Genomic DNA, 17,860 nt, shown 5'->3' on the forward strand with positions numbered 1-17,860 from the left:
TCCGTCGCGCAAAAGAGCAGGAAATCGGCGAGGCGTTGCCAGACCAGAACCAGCATATTGCGGCTGCACCCCTAAGCTACGCTGACGTCATTGCGCAACCCCAGCAGGTGCCAGCGGCTTTGCCCCTCGGCTACGCTGAAGTCGTCGCGAAGACCTAGCCACTCTCTAGTATGCCCCTCTGTCCTCCCGACTTCGTGCCTAGACCCCGAGTGCCGCCCGTTGTGCAGTCATGTCGGCCGCACCCCCGTACAGCGCTTCCTGTGACATGGATGGGACCTGCCCCGGTGAGCCAGTGGCGTACTCCCGACAACCGGCCAATATGCTTTGCGTGCGGCTGCTCCGGTCACGTCGCACATTTTTGTAATCGTGTGCAGCCGCCTAGCGCCCCATCACCCGTGACAAGCAAGCCAGTCCAACCGTCCATATTACGGTCCTCCGTCGGCTCTGTCGCCGAGATTGCGCCCGACGACAACTACCCGCCGTTCGCCTTCCCCACGCCGTCGCTCACTGTGCCAATGTGACCTCATCCCGTAACTCGGGATGAGGAAAACTAATCGTCGAAGCCCAAGAGGCGAGGGCTGCGACAATGTCGCAATTTCAGTCCTCAGCGCAGTCCCTTGAACGTAATCGAAGTGTTTGTTGACGGTGTTTGCACATCTGCACTCGTGGGCAGAGGAGCCGCCGTATGTGTTATGAACGCTAAGCTGCTTACTTCGGAAAGTCACGACGCCCCTTTTTGGACTGTCTCTCCGCACAGCCAGTGCTCAGCACATTCACTCCTTGGCGGCTTGCACTGCTCTTGTCATTGCCGACGTTCTATAGGCTATATGATTCATAATGCTTTTCTCGTGCTCTGATGACATTATCCCCGGCTGGCATTTTCTTTCGCGCCACAATGCCGTTATTCATTGTATACGGGCCGAGATAGAACTTTTCCCGCTGTTAGATTGGCCGCTCACCGATAATTCTTCGCTTTCGAGGAAACTGCTTGCCCCAGCCGACAACGCATTCCTCCGAACGCCTCAATGGTCGTGCCGATGTCCTGCAGTGGAATCTCAGATGCTGTTTCACTAGTGTCTCCACGTGACTGCTTTTTCCCTCGGAAAGGTCTGCTGCAGCGTTTTGCGACAGTGGACGTCACACAGGGCTACAGCACCATTTTCATTTGCAACCCATTTCCATACCCTGTGTTGCTACTCCGAGGGGAATGTCTTGGCAATGCAGAAACAATCGAAGACGTGCAAGTTATGGACGTGCCCAATGACAATTACTGTGCTAGTTCCAGCGCTCTCAGTCCTGTTTCTACGTGTGACCTATCGCCCACTGGTGTGTTCGGTTCTTCTATAGCCGATTCCCCTACACCGGTCCAGCGGTCTCAGCTTTTGTGCCTTCTAGAAGAACTTCGTTCTTCTTTCGATATAGGGCAATCTTTCCTAGGCCGAATGCCAACTGTTACACATCGCATCGACACCGGCCCGTAACGGCCATTGCGGCAACGTCGGTATCCTGCAGAGCGTCATGTGCAATGAACGAACTCGACGACATGCTTCGCTGCGAGGCGATACGACCTCCCAACAGTCCATGGGCATCCGCTGTCGTCCTTATTATGAAAAAAGAGGGTTCTGTGCGGTTTTGTGTTGCCTACTCCCGCCTCAACCGGATCACTCGCAAGGACGTCTACCCTCTCCTGCGCATAGACGATGCGACTGACAGTATACAAGGTGTAGAATTCTTGTCATTTCTAGATTTGCACTCAAGGTATTGGCAAATACTCATGGCAGACGCCGATCGGCCAAAGACCGCTTTTGTCACACCCGACGGCTTATACGATTTAACATAATGCCGTTTGGACTTTGTAACGCGCCGGCGAAGTATGAGCCATGATGGACACAGCTCTTCGCGGCTTGAAGTGGCACACGTGCTTGTGCTATCTTGACGACGTTGTTGTTTTTGCTTCTCACTTCGCCACGCGCCTTCAACGCCTCCGGTGTGCTTTAACTTGTTTAACAAACGCATGGCTACAACAAAACCTCAAGAAGTGCCAATTGTCAGCTCGGCAGCTGACAATTTTAGGTTATGTCGTATCCAAGAATGCAATTCTCCGCGACCCAGCTAAACATTGGGCCATCGCCGAAATTCTTAGGACCGTCCATCAAAGAATTGCGCAGTTTCATAGGTCTCTGCTCTTACTTCATACCCTTAATTCGCCATTTCGCCGCGATCATATCGACCCCGACAAAGCAACTAGAAGCAACGGGCTCCTCACTTTGTGGTCGTTCGAGTGCGACAAGGCCTTCACAAGGCTTCGTCGTTTACGAACGTCTCCGCCAATTTTGCGCATTACGGCCCGACAGCCCCTACCGTGGTGCATACAGATGGCAGCAGTGTTGGCCTCGGCGCTGTTCTTTCCCAGCGCAAACAGGGGTTTCCTGAGTATGCCGTGGCTTATGCAAGTCGTACGCTTACGAAAGCTGATACCAATTACATTGTGACAGAAAAAGAATGCCTGGTCATCATGTGGGTTCTCACAAAGTTCAGGCCTTATATGTATGGCCGTCCATTTGATGTAGTCACGGATCACCATGCACTATATTGGATGTCGTCCTTGAAAGATCCTTGAGGCCGTCTTGCCCGATGTGCACTTCACCCGCAGGACTACGATATCCGCGTACTGCAGCGGACGCCAGCATTCTGACGTCGATGCCCTCTCGCGCTCTCGCGCTCTTCCTTGCCTTACGCTATGCCTGCTGCTGAATATACCACTTTACCGGTTCTTCGCTCGACCTTACCACTATCGCGTCTGAGCAGCGCAAGGACCATTGGATTGCCTCTCTAATAGACTTGCTTTCTGGTTCATCAGCACCACCAAGCACTCGCACGCTGTGTCGCTAAGCTCACCTTTTCGCCATTCGCGACAACCTGCTTCACGGACGCAATTATAACCTCGTCGGGCAACAGTGGTTATTATAGTACCTCGCAGTCTCCGTGCGCAGCTTTCCATGCCGATCCGCAGTGTGCACACTCGGGAGTTTTCAAAACTTATCAGCGCCTTAGACAGCGGTACTACTGGCGAGGGATGTACACGTACGTTCAGAAGTTAGTTTGCTCTTGCCCTGATTGTCAGTGCCGGGCCCTTTGGGCGCGTCATCATTGATTTGTGTGGGCCCCTCCCCCTGACATCAGCTGGAAACCGCTAGGCCATTGGGGCGATTGACTACGTACCTGACGCGATACGCCGAAACTGCCGCCCTCCCAGCAGCTAGAGCGCGCGATGTTGCCTCCTTCCTGCTTCATCGATTCATCTTGCGTCATGGACCACCTGAGGAACTGCCCATTGATCGTGGACGTGTATTCCTATCTCTATTGCCAAAACCAGCGTCTTCCAATGCCCTCCAGTGTGAAACCAGCGTGTTTTTTGACACTGGGTTGCACTGGGGACGCTGGCGCTCGCTGGAAGTCCCTGGGGCACCAGTAAAAACGCTGGATAATAGCTGGGTCACATTGGACGAGAAGCTGGCTTCACTACTATGAAGCTGGGGCGCACTGGTTTGTGCTGTACACGCGCTAGTTCTCGCCGCAGTTCGCTGGCTCGCACTGAAAACTGCGCTGGTTACATTTGTGCCGCACTGGTTCCAGTACGGAAGGCACTAATATTCATCGCTTGATACTAATATCTTATCTAAAATAAGGCTATATCGTCGGGTCACAAAAGAATATTTCGTGTCACAGCTTGGAAGAACGGTGCGTGATTGCGCACCTTTCTTGGTTCATGCAGTGTTTATGCATACGTATTATTTTACACTGAAAACCACTTTCCCCTTACAAAAAAAATTGTTGAAAGGTTATTGAGATATCATTGTTCAACGTCAACAAATGACCTTGAAAGATCATTGGGGAATTGTTGAAACAGCATTGAGGAAATTGTTGACAAGTGTTGATAATTGGCCCGCGACATTCTGTCGAAACATCATTGTGGCCTCTCAATTTGAAAGATCATAGGCATATCGTTGAAACTATGGTGTATTTCAATGTTGAAAGCCCATTGAAGCATTGTTGAAGATGTGTTGCCTGTCGATATTGAAAGCCAATTGACGTATTGTTGAAATGTGTCGTTTGTCAATGTTGAAAGCCCATTGAAGCATTGTTGAAGCTCAAACTTGAAAGCCCATTGACGTATTGTTGAAATGTGTTGTTTGTCAATGTTGAAAGCCCATTGAAGCATTGTTGAAGATGTGTTGTCGCAAAATTGAAAGCCCATTGATGTGTTGTTGAAATGTGTTGTTCATTCATATTGAAAGCCCATGGAAGAATTGTTGCAGATCTGTTGAACATCAACACAAATTATGTTGAAAGCCCTTTATGCCCCACTGGGTATTTACCAGTTTAAACCTGCACTTTTCTTAAAATACTGCTGAGCTATGTTGCATATAATTACCTTTGATGTCACGTTGGTATGTTTGCTGTGAGAGGGCAGGGATAAAATTTAAATACAGGGGTTTTGTATCGCAGGCCTCTGCCACCCTGGGCTCAAAAGCATGCTCCCAGATCGCCTGTAATAAACCATATTGTAAAACTGCTAGCAGTACTGTTATGCCACTTTTTTCAATTGTCAGAGTGGATGGACCTCCACAATATTAAGAGTGCTGAACTGATGCAGACAAAAACCATTTTTCTAGGTGAACTGTTTATTTGTAAACAAACATCTGTGTAAATGTACAACCATTTGTAGTTTGAGCACATCAGAAACTTCTTAAAAACTATTGCACAGTACAAACTTCCTGCAGCTTGACACCATAACAAAACAGAATACTGAAGATGTAGTCTGTGTGGCCCTCAAGTAAAACACATTTCTCAAAAGAAATAAATTTTTAAAAATAAATACCTAAATTAAATGTAGAAGCAGACTGACATGACTGTTAATAAGAGCACTCAAAAATGGCACTTGCTTTCTCTATTTGGGAGCCAGTGGTACTATTACCATGGCACGATTTGCTTGAGCCCACAGCACTCAACTGAGACCTGATATGCAGGGTGGTTATCTTTAAGTTTCATGAAATTTATTAAACACGGACTGTTGCAGCTAACATAATTCTAGATACAGAGTGCCAAACATTATTTGCATGAGAAATCAAGACACCATAGTCAGCTGATTAAGAAAAACTCAGTTCCTAATAAAGCTTTTCAAATTGTAGACGGTAATTTTACAAGGTGTATGCACTTAGAACGAACTTCCAGAATGACACCAGTAACGAGACACATGCCATCAAACTGGCTGTAGAAATGCACTGCTGTAGCACTTACTTTTTTTTAACAGAACGCACTGTTATGCATTGAAGCACAAAAGTAACCAGAATGCCCATGTATTTCTCACATTTATGGAAAAATTTCGCAACTGGTGTCATCCTGGAAATTAATTTCAAGTGAATATGTCTTTCAAAATCACTGGCTACAATTTGCAAACTGAAATATGTGCCGTGATGTGATAAGTGAATTAATAAATTTATGAGAATCAGTTTAATGTTTCCATTTCTTGTGCTAGTAATGTCCACCTCTGAATAATCCAGCTCAAGAAAAAAAATTATGCTACCTGGCACAGACAACTTAAAGATCTGTAAAACTGAAAAAGGATCACTGTACAATCCTTATTTGTTGCTTGAATGGTATGTGCCAATTTCGGTAAACGTTACATACTTCTGAAACATGGCAATCACAATAAGTGATGCTGATGGGAGCAATTTATTATGCTGCATTGCTGTTGCATGATCCAGTTGTGTTTTCCGCCATGATAACGTTCCTGCGCAGGTCATTCCATATCAAGCGACATTCATATTAACTACATCAGATTTTTATATGGAAAAAAAAACAGCTATTAGTGATGTGCTGGAATCAAAGTTACTCCTTGTGAGAGTTCCATTACAAGTTTATTCACTGCCACAAAAAAATAACGAAAGAATTCAGAAAAAGATATGGTTTCATGCAAACATGAAAGGCACATCATTCCATTACCAGAGATCTTTCGTTGCATTTTAAATTTAAGCCGACTTATACCTATTAATTTTACTCATGTATTTTAGAAAGCAATAAGTTATTTTTATAAAGTTATGTCAAATGCAGTTTTTATTGAACTCTGACAATGGCACAGATGCACTTGCAGGTGTGCGATTCCATGCCGAATCGACCAGCGTTTTTTTGACAGCACACATATAGCTGAAACATTACTATATGTTTACTAGAGTTCAAAACTCGTTACCCACTTTTATTTATTTTTGCCAGATATTTTGTAGCACTTTGGTGACAGTTTAGTTTTCCTGCTCAGCTGAGCTAGAGGACATCAATCAACATTCTTCTTCAAATGCACATTGTATTGATCGAGGCCTTCAAATGGTGTGCGTGGAAATACGGTGAAGTGATGCAACTGCCAAAATAGCCAATTTTTTAAATATTTGAATACTTCAATTGCTTTCGGCACCGGCAAAAATGAGTCAAATTGCAATCCGTTAGTTTTTTTTTTCGTAACGAAAATTCACAGGACAGAAATTAAATACAGAATGGTAGCCCAGGTGACATAGTATAGCAAAAAAATCTGAAGATTTGAAGGTTCAGCTAATCGCCTGTAAAAAAAAACAAATTTTAATCTTTTGCAAGAAGCTTCATGTTGAAGGAAAAAACAGCTTTCATGGTTGGCCAAAAAGTATGTGATACATTATTGGATAGCTCTACATGTCTGCTATGCATGTGTGAAGTTAAAAAAGGCATTATTTTTAAATGCGAGAAATTCTTTTTTGAAATTTTGTCAGCACCGACTTTTCTCGGATGTGCGCACTGCTTGCCGGCTGGGAATGCAGACCACAAAGCTGGCTTCGTCTCCACACAGATGACAGAGAAGCGGTGTTAGTGTCTGCATTTTATTGCCAAGGGACACATGCTCTAACGCAACGAGGCTTGTGTTTGGTGTGGGCCAGGTAAACCATACAGCCATTACACATAAAATATCAATACGAGGTCTGTTAGAAAAGTATCCGACCTTTGGCTGAAGAAAAAAAAAACTGGGATAACTGGAGCGTTGGAAACCTAATCACTCTCAAAGTAGTCTCCTTGGGACTCCAGCCACTTCTCCCAGCGGTGCTGCCATTGTTAGAAGCATTCCGAGAAGGCCTCTTTCCGAATGGAGTTTAGCTCAGCTGTCGTTGCAGCCATAATGTCTTCTCTTGTCTGCAATTGTGCTTCTTTCAATGGCCTCTTGATTTTGGGAAATAGCCAGAAGCCGCAGGCGGCTATATAAGGAGAGTAAGGAGCCTGTCGAACTACAGGAGTCTGGTTTTTCGCCAAAAGAGTCTGAATCAAGTGCGAGAAAAGCATTGTCGTGATGGATGCGCCAATTTCCTGTTGACAACTTTGGTATCTTGCGCCACACAGCATCACATAGGCCATGGAGGACATCCCTGTAGTAGTCTTTAGTGATTGTTTGACCCTGTGGTGCGTACCCGTGGTGTACCACACTGCGGGAGTCAAAGAAAGCAGTCAGCAACACTTTAACGTTGATGCGCACTTAGCGGTCTTTGGTTGGTGACGTGGAATGCTTCTACTGTAATGACTGGGATTTGGTTTCCCGGTCATAAACATACATCCAAGACTTGTCACCAGTGATTATGGTGTTCGTGAAGTTGAGGTCACTGTTTGTGGAATCCAGCATGTCTGTGAGACTTCAACACGAAGTTGCTTTTGCTCCACCATGAGCAGCTTGGGAAGGAATTTCGGGGCAAATCTCTTCATGGCCAAATCTTCGGTGATAATGGAATGTGGATAAAATGTGCTGATGCCCACCTCTTCCACAATTTCTTGGATAGTCACACGACGGTCCCGCATCACCACAGGGTTCACTTAGGCCTGGTCCTGGTCATTGACCTGGTCAATGACCAGGACCTGGTCATTTGACCTGGTCATTTCGGCATATTGATGGCCGACTGGAGAGTGGCTCGCTCGCCACCGATGCGTGGTCGTCTTTAAACTGGTTGTACCACTCCTTAATCTGTGTGCTGCTCATAGCGCAGTCACCGAAAGCAGCCTGAATCTTCCGAATGGTTTCCACGTGGCTGTCGCCCAGTTTCTGGCAAAATTTGACGCAGTAGCACTGCTCCAGTCGCTCCGCCATTTTCCTTGCAATAAAAAAACGATGAGAGCACTGTGTACTACCTCATTCAAATGCTGCGTCCCAGCAATTCACGCTATTGGCAGGCGGAAAAAATTCGTGCATGCGCGAAAAGGTTCAAGGGTGGCTGATGAAAACGCGCTTGTTTCATATTCATCAGGTGTCTGCAAAAAAAAGTCAAATACTTTTCTAACACCTCGTACGTATTAATATGTGAGGGAATCCTGCAGTGTTAAAAGATATCTTTCATGCAGTTTACAAAAAGAAATATCGGCTATTATGTAGACAGTAAATCCAGGAAGAGCGCTGATATTGTTCATACAAAGCATTTTAAAGGGCATGTCGCACTGCAATGCAACACAGAAGGAGCAGGACACTTCGTGCCCTGCTCCCTGGAGCCCAATGATGATGCAAGTAGAAAACACCTTCATAATTAAGACTGAAAACCTACATAAGTGTGAACAAATTCTTGTGGTGTTGTTTGCTACCACTGTTTCAGAGCCAGAACGTGTTCACCTATAAAAGTCATATTTGCCTTGTTCAGTCTGATGTGGTCAGATACCACTGGCGACCACTTTTTGCATTCATGTTAAAAAAATACAAGTTGAGACTGCAGCTGTAGCGCTTGACGTCACCTGCCTTCGCAATGATAAAAAAGGCAGTCAGTTTGTTGAGTAGTTTTTGTGGCTAATTATATTAACAATCTTTCCTTGCTAGCTGACATAGCTTCATATATTTATGCTATATTTATGCTGTATGTGTGATCCACAAATGAACATTAGAGAAAATAATTTATTGCACTTAAAGAATACCTTTTTGTTACTTGTCACATGCATAGCAGACATGTAGGGCTGTGTAACGATGGGCGACATACTTTTGTGCCAACCTCCAAAGCTAATTTTTTACCTTCAACACGAAGCTTCTTGCAAAAAATTGGAACTTTCAGTTTTTTTAGCTGATCAACTGAACCTACAAGGCTTGAAATATTTTGCAGCTATCCCAAGTCAACCAGTCTGATTTTATATTTATTTTGTGCCTTCTGTATTTCCCTACATTAGAAGAAAATTCAAACTTTGCAAATTTTGGCAGTCACACCACTTGTCTCTTGACATGAACATCATCTGAATATCTGGATCATACAATTTCCCTTTCAAAAGAAACGTGTATCAGTGCCTTCTAGCTTAGCTGGGCAAGAACAATAAATTTTTGCCAAAATTCAAAAAAATTTTTGCGAAGGAAAATAAATGGGGAGCAAGAGTTCGGAGTTTCAACTATATCTGTGATGGTCAAAAAAACGCTGGTTGGTTGCCCTGGAATGACTCAAGTGTATGTATGAAAGCAAATTTTCTCAAAAATTTTCTTATTGTACCTACTCAAAATCAAGCAAACTTGAAATGCTTTGCCATAGTGGAACAGTTCTTGACAAAATTGGGTGGTTTGGCATGAAATGACTTAAGATACTTAAAAAATATATTAATAAGGAAACACTATCCTTACTGGAACCATATCAAAAACTAACATAAAAATGTAGTGAACTATAACAAAGCACAGCACTTGTATTCTGGATTAAGCAATCCAATGTGGGCTTCTCAGGGGACTTGCATAATTAGCATAAATAAAATTAACATAAAAATGTCAAGGCATAGAAAGGCACAACATTTGTATGCTCATTTGAGAAATCCAAATTGAGCCCTTCAGGAGACTAACATAAAACATAAAAATGTCGAGAGTTACAAAAGCACAACACTTGTGTTTTGGTTTGAGCTGTCCAACTTGGGCTCTTGAGAGGCTATTGGTCCCATGCGAGAAGCGAGGCCAGAGTTCTTTACATAGGGCATGTTGGTACCAGGAAACTTGTGACACGTGAAGCCTGCAACAACAAGAAGCCAGAAGAAGTTTTAAAAAGCAACTTCTACATGCAAAAGAATGGCATGCAATATGCCCTTGTTATAATGAAATTGATTTATGTATTTGTGTAGCTTAATTCCAACTTTCCACGGGTACAGCTTTGCAGCATGACCATTTAAATTGATTCTGTGTGGCACGGGACTCAACTAAGTGTCAAATGCAGGAAAGGGCAAAGAGGAACAAAACACTGTAGCAAAATAACTTTACGAATATCCTCAATGTCGAAGATGTGAACTTTGCTTGCTGAGAAACAAAATGGTGAAAAAAATTCATGTTCATAAATAAACCTGAACTGACAATTAAATTATTTCTTGTAACTTTCATAATTAAAATGTGCAGCATTTAACTGTGCTTTTCCATGCTCCAAATACAATACTGTCATGTCACTACAATTGAGTGTAGCTTCATTTGAAGTTAGGTTTCCTGAGTTCACATGCAATCGGAATGTACTTCTCGCCTTACAATGACTTAGGACTTTCTACATTAAAGAAGACACTGCTTACAGCAAAGTATGTTTTCTGCCTCAACGATTGAATTACTGTTATAATGAGGATTCCATGTAGTTGTGCACCAAGCTGCTTAGCACGAAACATGCAGAATGTGACAGATACGAAGAAATGCTGTCTTTTAAGAGCCATATGCCATAGGACTGACTTCTTTAACCCTTTTAGGGTTTACTGCCGTACATCTGTGGCTGTGACGGAACGTTCTGAAAAAATTTGCCGTTTCAGAACAAAGTGTTGCCTAGCATCCCACTGGAGGTGCTGCAACCTTCTGAGGCTTCTAGAAAATATTCTTTAAGTGCTGTCGCTCCATGGGTTTCTCCAAAACTGATTTTCACTTAGCTCCTTGGTGTCTGTCATTGCAGTAATTTGGGAGTGTTGCCACAAGTTTTTGTAAGTTTCATTACACAAAAAAATTATGCTGCTTTATCCTGCATAAAAAAAATAAAACATCTAAAACTGCAAATACTGAAATGGTATTGCCACTTCATCGTTATTTAAAAATATTATTTACCACTTCATTTTCTCGGAACGTCACTCTGAAGAACTTAAATCTGCAATAAAAATATTAAGAGTGCACGAAAAGTGATTTTTGAGGCTGAACCGAATAATGCTAGAAGCAAATCAAATAATGGATAGCTTCTGAATAATGAACAGCTGATATCACAATTAATGTAAGATGAGGCTCACAACCTAGTATTATTAATGTTTGCAAGTTTCTGTCATTGTTATGTTATGAAGAGCTGTTTATTAAAAGCACAAATGGAGCAGCAAAAGGTTTCTTCACATGCACAGGACTCTTCAGTAAGCATAAATGATTGCTGTACAGCCTCTAAAGTACAGCTACTTAAGTAATGTAGCCTGGTCTGCTATTCTTACAAGTTCTTACGTTTTATGTCTATACTATGTTATTGGACGTGAAAATTTACCGTACTTTGGCTCAAATTTCATGTTTTATTGGTGTTTCGAAATATTAGAATACTCACATTTACAAATAGCGACCATTAAAAGACTAAATTGAATAGGACACTATTCAATTCGAAAGTTTTGAGCATTTGCAAACCACAAAAAATATTAACTCCTAAATTAGAGAGGCATATTTCTCCCCAAAATGTGACCCTCAACGGGCTAAACAAGAGCGACAGAAAAGCCCATTCATCTTTTTGATTATTTTAAGCCCATAATCTACTTGGCAATGGTTCATAATAACCCTGTTAACAGGTAGGTGAAGTAAGGAAGCAGGAATCAATTCTAACAATTTCAGAATGGGAGTAGTGGACATGTCTGATGGACTGTAAGAAGCTTTATACATTAGGCCCCAAGAGCCTATTTTCAATTTATTGAAGTATATGGGGAAAAGCCACATAAATATTTTTTTTCATATCTTAGAATACAAAGTGATAAAGTGTGCATTAATAAATACGAGTCATAGGTTAAGTGCTTAGAATGAGTAAGCGCCCACTAAACGTAGTACTGTTGACAGCGATGCTTGCAACTCTGTCCATGTTGTTTCTTTGATTGAAACAACCAAAAGAAAATTGCCACACCACTCAGGTTCCCTCTGCTAAAAGGCTGCTGTCTGGCATCACATGGACCTCCTTCAAGATAGGAGCAACCTTAATTCGATGTGGTCTGTTAAAATTGGTGAATCTACTGTTTCACATCTCAGAACCTGGAGAGCTGTTTTGATTTCTGCAATTTGGTGAACGTGCTCCTGCTCGAGCTGAGCAGTAACCACACTTGAGCATAGCTTCTCCGCAATTCGTGTATTAGAATAACACTTTCAGGCTAATTAAACATGTCGTCCATGCCAATAGATTTGGAGCGTGCTTCACAGACAACTATTCCTTGCAATGACAGCCATGTAGCACTGCTAATGCGCCAATGCAGCTCATGTTATGTGGTGGAGCCACTAAAAACTTTCAGCAGTGAAGGCAGCTTTTAAATTTTAGAAGCATTTGTGTATGGCGGCATTACGCACTTATGATCATATGAACAGTCATTCCAAATAGTAGGCTATCGTAGCACACAACTGCACACACGGGCTACTTGAAAGTCGTTTGTTATGCCAATGGCAAGTTCATAATTTTAGAAAAAAATGTGAATGTAAAAATGCAACCAGAAAGGATATATGGTACTTGCCTATAACAGCACTGACCCTGGTGGGGTCAAGAGCCCTTTTTGCCCCTTGGTGTTATTTCCAAAGGCCAAATGGCCCATGAGCTCCTCCTCTGTGAACACATGGTGAAGCAAGGCCCTTGCAAACTTTCCTGGTCCACCATGGCAGGCCATGGTAAGCTGTGCCAGGATAACCTTCTCAATGTGCACTCCTTCAACCTATGTGAACCTGCACGTTTAAGTAAATGTTAGCAAAACAGTTTTAAGCCTTTCAAGCACATTCACACAACAGCCCTACTGCAAATAAATTAAAAAAGTACCTGTTGCAAATCTAGAATGCTAAACTGGACTTCTTACAAGCTTCTTATGCTGTCCGGATGCCACGTTTCAGAAGAACAATCCAGCACAAACAAGAATAATAAACCAAAGTATCCAAACATCTAGTACTTGAAAAAGGGGAGTACCAGTGAAACACAAATGACACGCACACAAGGAAACGGCATTAGACACGGACTTCCTGTCTAACGCCTCTTCCGTGTGTGCGCGTCCTTTGTTTTGCTGGTACCTCCCTTTTTAAGTTCATCATGCACCAACTGGCCCAAGAGCTTGAGCTAATGCACATCTAGTACTATTTATTGTGATTACCATTCTTAGGATACTTCATATTTTCAGGTGTCTATTTTCCCATCCATTTGTGTCAATAGGTAGCCCATGGTGTAATGGGGAGATTGGGCTGATATGTTGAGGGAAGAGTTCAATATCAACCGTTGGAACAGCTTAGGTGACTGGGTATGCGACCCTGGGCATATGCCACTTTTCAATGAATCTCTTTCACGCTATCTTGGGCAACTGCTGCTGCTTGTGTTGGCAAGCAGCATTAGGAGCTCGAAGAGGGACATGATTGTCGATCATTACTAAGATTACCACTACACATCATGTTCACTTGCTGTGCTCCAGATGTAATGTGTGAGGATTCCACTCCACTGTATGAAATGTACATAAGTTGCAAGGACAGTATGTGCCAACCACCACCTCAATTAAATTAATCGACTCGCAAAGCACAGGCTGCACAAGATCACGGAGTGAACTCAGAAGTTTGTGGACAGTCAGTTGATGTCCATGTCAGGGACTTCTAGGGAGACTCGGTCATTTCCTCGATGTGCATCATCGTGCCATCACACATTGTATTACAATTCTGCCTGTCTTGTTGTACCACCGTTCTAATAGTCATCACGTATCACCACAATTCAATATATAAATAGACACTTATATCTACTGTTTATTTAATCTTTATGGAAAATACTTTGAGCATGAGTTTTTGCAGAGATCATGAATTCTACAGCTTAAAGGAGCACTAAAGAAATATAAATTAATTAAATTCTGGCATTTTAAGTGCCAAAATGACAATCTGATGTTTAGGCACGCCATAGTGGGGAACTCTGGACTACTTTTTACTAAATTAGGCTGCAAGGTACCTGGGCAGTTTTGTATTTACCCTCCATCAAAATGCGGTTGTTTGATCCTGTGACCTCGTGCTTAGCGGAGCTGTGCCAACACCCCTAAGCAACTACGGCATGAAAGCACTATAGAGAAAAATTATTTTAGATGTATCTGTACATGACCTTCCTACAATTCAAGAGATTCACTCATACCGTGACAAGAGGCCGAGTAAACTGTAAAAGCAGCAAGAGGAAAGATTGGTGGCAGTGCTGCCTTGAAGTTACCACACCCGCTTGCTGTGACGTCATGGATTTAGATAACGTCTGTTCAGGTGTAGCAATTTTTTTTTACAAATAAAGATGTTCTTCATCATATTCCAAAAACCCAAATAAAAAGCGTCAGGAACATTTACAGAACCAATACAACCAAAGTATGAAAAAATACTTGGAATCCATGATGTGACAATGAGGTGTCAGCACGAAGATTTTGGGGCGATACTCAGAAAATTAAACTTTGAGCTTTATTTTCTCTAATAATCAAGCAACTACCAAGAAATTTACAGGAGTAGTTATTTAAGACGATGCTTTATTTAAAATTCATTTAGGGTGTCATTAGTGTCCCCTTAATACAAAACAAGGAATGCACTTGGCTGCGTAATAGGTTAACATGCATCACTGGTTCTCATTAAGGTAGGATTATCAGTATAGCAAAGGGCATGCACTGGCTACCCAGAGGGGAGCCCTTCCACTTCCCCTCAACCTTCCAATTTATGAGCAGTGATGCAATTTCTGTATCTTAACAAGACGTAATGCCAAGATAGAGCATGTGGTGACCGGCACTTCGCACCATCCAGCTAGGCATCAATCTTTTTGTAATTTGGCCCTTGAAATGCAGAAAGCCCCGATCATTGCTCGTTCTTCAGCCAACTTTCTCGAAGGGTGCTGCTGTTCTGGTTTGATACATCTAGCAGTGCACTGCTGTATGACATAGGCCATTATACCTTCGTTCTGGTAAAACTATAAAGATGTTCACTCATGTAGACCACTAATGTCCACACTAAGTTTCATATCAGGCATATACACTGAAAAAGACACATTCTGCGTTTAATATGTTCACAAGTGACACTGAATTCACTCCCAGTCCCGGTGCAGTTAAGTCTTTCAGCTGAGTGCTTAAAGGCACCATGTCTCCTAATGAAGGCACTCTGCACCAATTGATCACTGGAGCAAATGCCTTGCAGTTGCATCAGCAATGTTTTTTTTCCTGCTTCTTGCAATACATTTTCACGGCATCACTGTATTTGATCATGGTGACGCTACAGAATGGATGACCAAAGAATTCACCTTTAGCGTGCCAGCTGGGGCGTCTCCCAGCTCACTTTGAATCTGAAAAAAGATGTCAGTATTAAAACGTGAAGCCACGATGCAGCAAAAGCGACAATCAAAAGAGCTACATGGACCATTAGGCTGACATAAATGGACGGATACAAATGACTAGTCATCGAATACACGAAAGTGTGGCTGCTCTTGCCAATGGCAGTGTGAGCTTGTCAAATAATTTATTTCACATTCCTCTACTTATATTAACAATTATTTCCACGCATCTACTTAACTGTTATGGCCACATATTAAAGGCAGCTCCTTCATATAAGGCCCCAGTGTTACATTCTTTTACTCCCCGTCTACCTGATGCTACTGAAGTTTTGCTTACACTCAAAGAATTTCACAGACCTGCTCTTTCGACAAAAAACATTATTCCAAGCTTGTGGCAAAGCGTCGTCATTTAGTTCACAACGATGCGCTCCCCTTTCAATCTGCTCACTGTGTAGTGCTCGGATTCAAAGCAAAAATGGCTTTTCGACATAACTAGCTACTTCTATGGTCACAAGAAACAATGCTAATTATTGATGTTTATGTTGCCGATAACATATACATGCCGCCTCGAAACACAGTGGGACGACAAGGCAGATATGCCAGGCATTTATCTCGTTCCTTTACTGATTTTAAAACTTTGTTACATCAATCAGTTACTAAAGTGCGAAAAGCTGAAATTTCACGCTGTTACATTTTTTTAATGTTCTATCCCAGTAAAGTAGGACCTGGAGTGCCATGAAATCTGCCTTTCCGTGAATGCAGAGCACCTACGCGAAGCCGTTTGGGCGAAGCACTCCATGGCACCGAACGGAGAAGATAATAAAAGAAAGTTGAATGCGCGCTAACAGGTGGAAAACATAACACACGCGGTTGGCAAGGCGTATAACTCGGTGATTTCGCAGCACTCTGTGGCATCACCCCTATTGTATGTCACGTATCGCATAGAATCGCGTGTACACACTTGAAATTTTTTATTATTGCGAGACAGCCTCCTCTGTGTTTTCCGGTCGCGCGAACGTCGGCCGCACGGCGTGACAGATAGTGGCGTTGAAACACCGCGGTGTCACTCGATCCTGAAGGCAACAGCGCAACAGAATACATTTTCGCTGATCCCACCGCCACCCCCCCCCCCCCCTTTGTTGCTACAGCTCACTCACACGCCTTGTACTAGCGTGGCGCAAACGAAATATCTTCGATTACAGTACAGATCGGATGGTTTCAGGTCGCATTGTTATGCGCTCATTAATAAGGCTAACTCAATCGGTGCTCGAACACCGTATCAGAAATCATGGCGTACAACAGCCCTGTTTTAGCTGGCACCACATAGCTGCCTTACGTCACCACAAGCGGAGAGTAAAGTTAAACCAGGACAAAGCTCCACGTTATATATCACAAATCTAGTGCTGTACAACCAATTCTCGCAACGGAAGGATAGTGCTAGGAATGAAAACTAGAAAAGAGGCCCGCGGAAAACACGCACAGGCGCTGAACTCGTTTCCGGGCTCCCGTACACCGCTTCGCAATGGACGAACAAGGGGAATTCGAAACATCAACTCACCTTTGATTACGCTGAGTCGGAGGCGATCATGGCGATCTTCGAGGCAACAAGCCCATAAAAAGCGAGCAACACGCAGGAATATTCCAAAGAAGTCACAGCGAAGCACACAAAGAACGCAGAAAAGCAGGAAGCTTTCAAGCGAACAGCGTACATGAACTCGCCGGAATGCTCCAAGCATCAACACCGCAAACGCGCAATCATACATGTACACTCATACAAATACAAGCTTATATTATCATAAATTGTACTATTTGATAACAAATTCTGTGATTTCATGTTATTACAGAACAATTGTTGCGCTTTGCATGTGTATGAAAGTTTTTTGCTTCACTTCTTTGATGAACTACTTTCTTTGGCGCAGTAACGCGGTGCACCGGCCGGAGCTAATGGAGTGCGCGGGAAAAGGCGCCAAATTCAAACGTCGCAAACGCCGTGCTAATTTGTGCGCGCACAGTTTTCGTCGTTTGGATTTTTAAAAAAAGTAATGCGTGCCGCAACCATGCGAACTGAACTATTGACCAGAAAAGTACAGAAACGTCGCTGTTTGTGCTTCTTATTTCGACGTCACAGCAAACTGCAGGCGGTCTGTCGTCCCATTCTTTTAAACATTTGTGTGTGTGCTTCTGCGCTGTGCGATTTGTCACCGAGAACGTATAGCAGCGCAGATTCTGCTTGGTGGCCGAGCAGATTCCCAACACATTCGCCAGCACCCCGTCTACGTCACAGAAAAGAATGTGGCCTCCATGTGAAATATGAGCACGATGACATACATATCAGCCAAGCTTTTCGTTTCGTTCTGTGCGTGCTAACG

The 17,860-nt window shown here is 43.2% G+C and overlaps 1 long non-coding RNA gene across 1 annotated transcript; it reads right to left on the reverse strand.

The window, feature by feature from the left end:
* Positions 1-4,667: 4,667 nt before the first annotated feature.
* LOC139052489 (uncharacterized) lies at positions 4,668-17,207 on the reverse strand. The gene is made up of 4 exons (XR_011509931.1): positions 17,050-17,207; positions 15,462-15,503; positions 12,703-12,907; positions 4,668-10,019 (listed from the first exon to the last, which is right to left on the reverse strand). It is a non-coding gene; the product is annotated as an uncharacterized lncRNA (long non-coding RNA).
* Between the last annotated feature and the right edge of the window lie 653 nt (positions 17,208-17,860).

This window comes from Dermacentor albipictus, unplaced genomic scaffold, assembly GCF_038994185.2.
Source record: "Dermacentor albipictus isolate Rhodes 1998 colony unplaced genomic scaffold, USDA_Dalb.pri_finalv2 scaffold_24, whole genome shotgun sequence".
Classification (NCBI taxonomy): Eukaryota; Metazoa; Arthropoda; class Arachnida; order Ixodida; family Ixodidae; genus Dermacentor; species Dermacentor albipictus.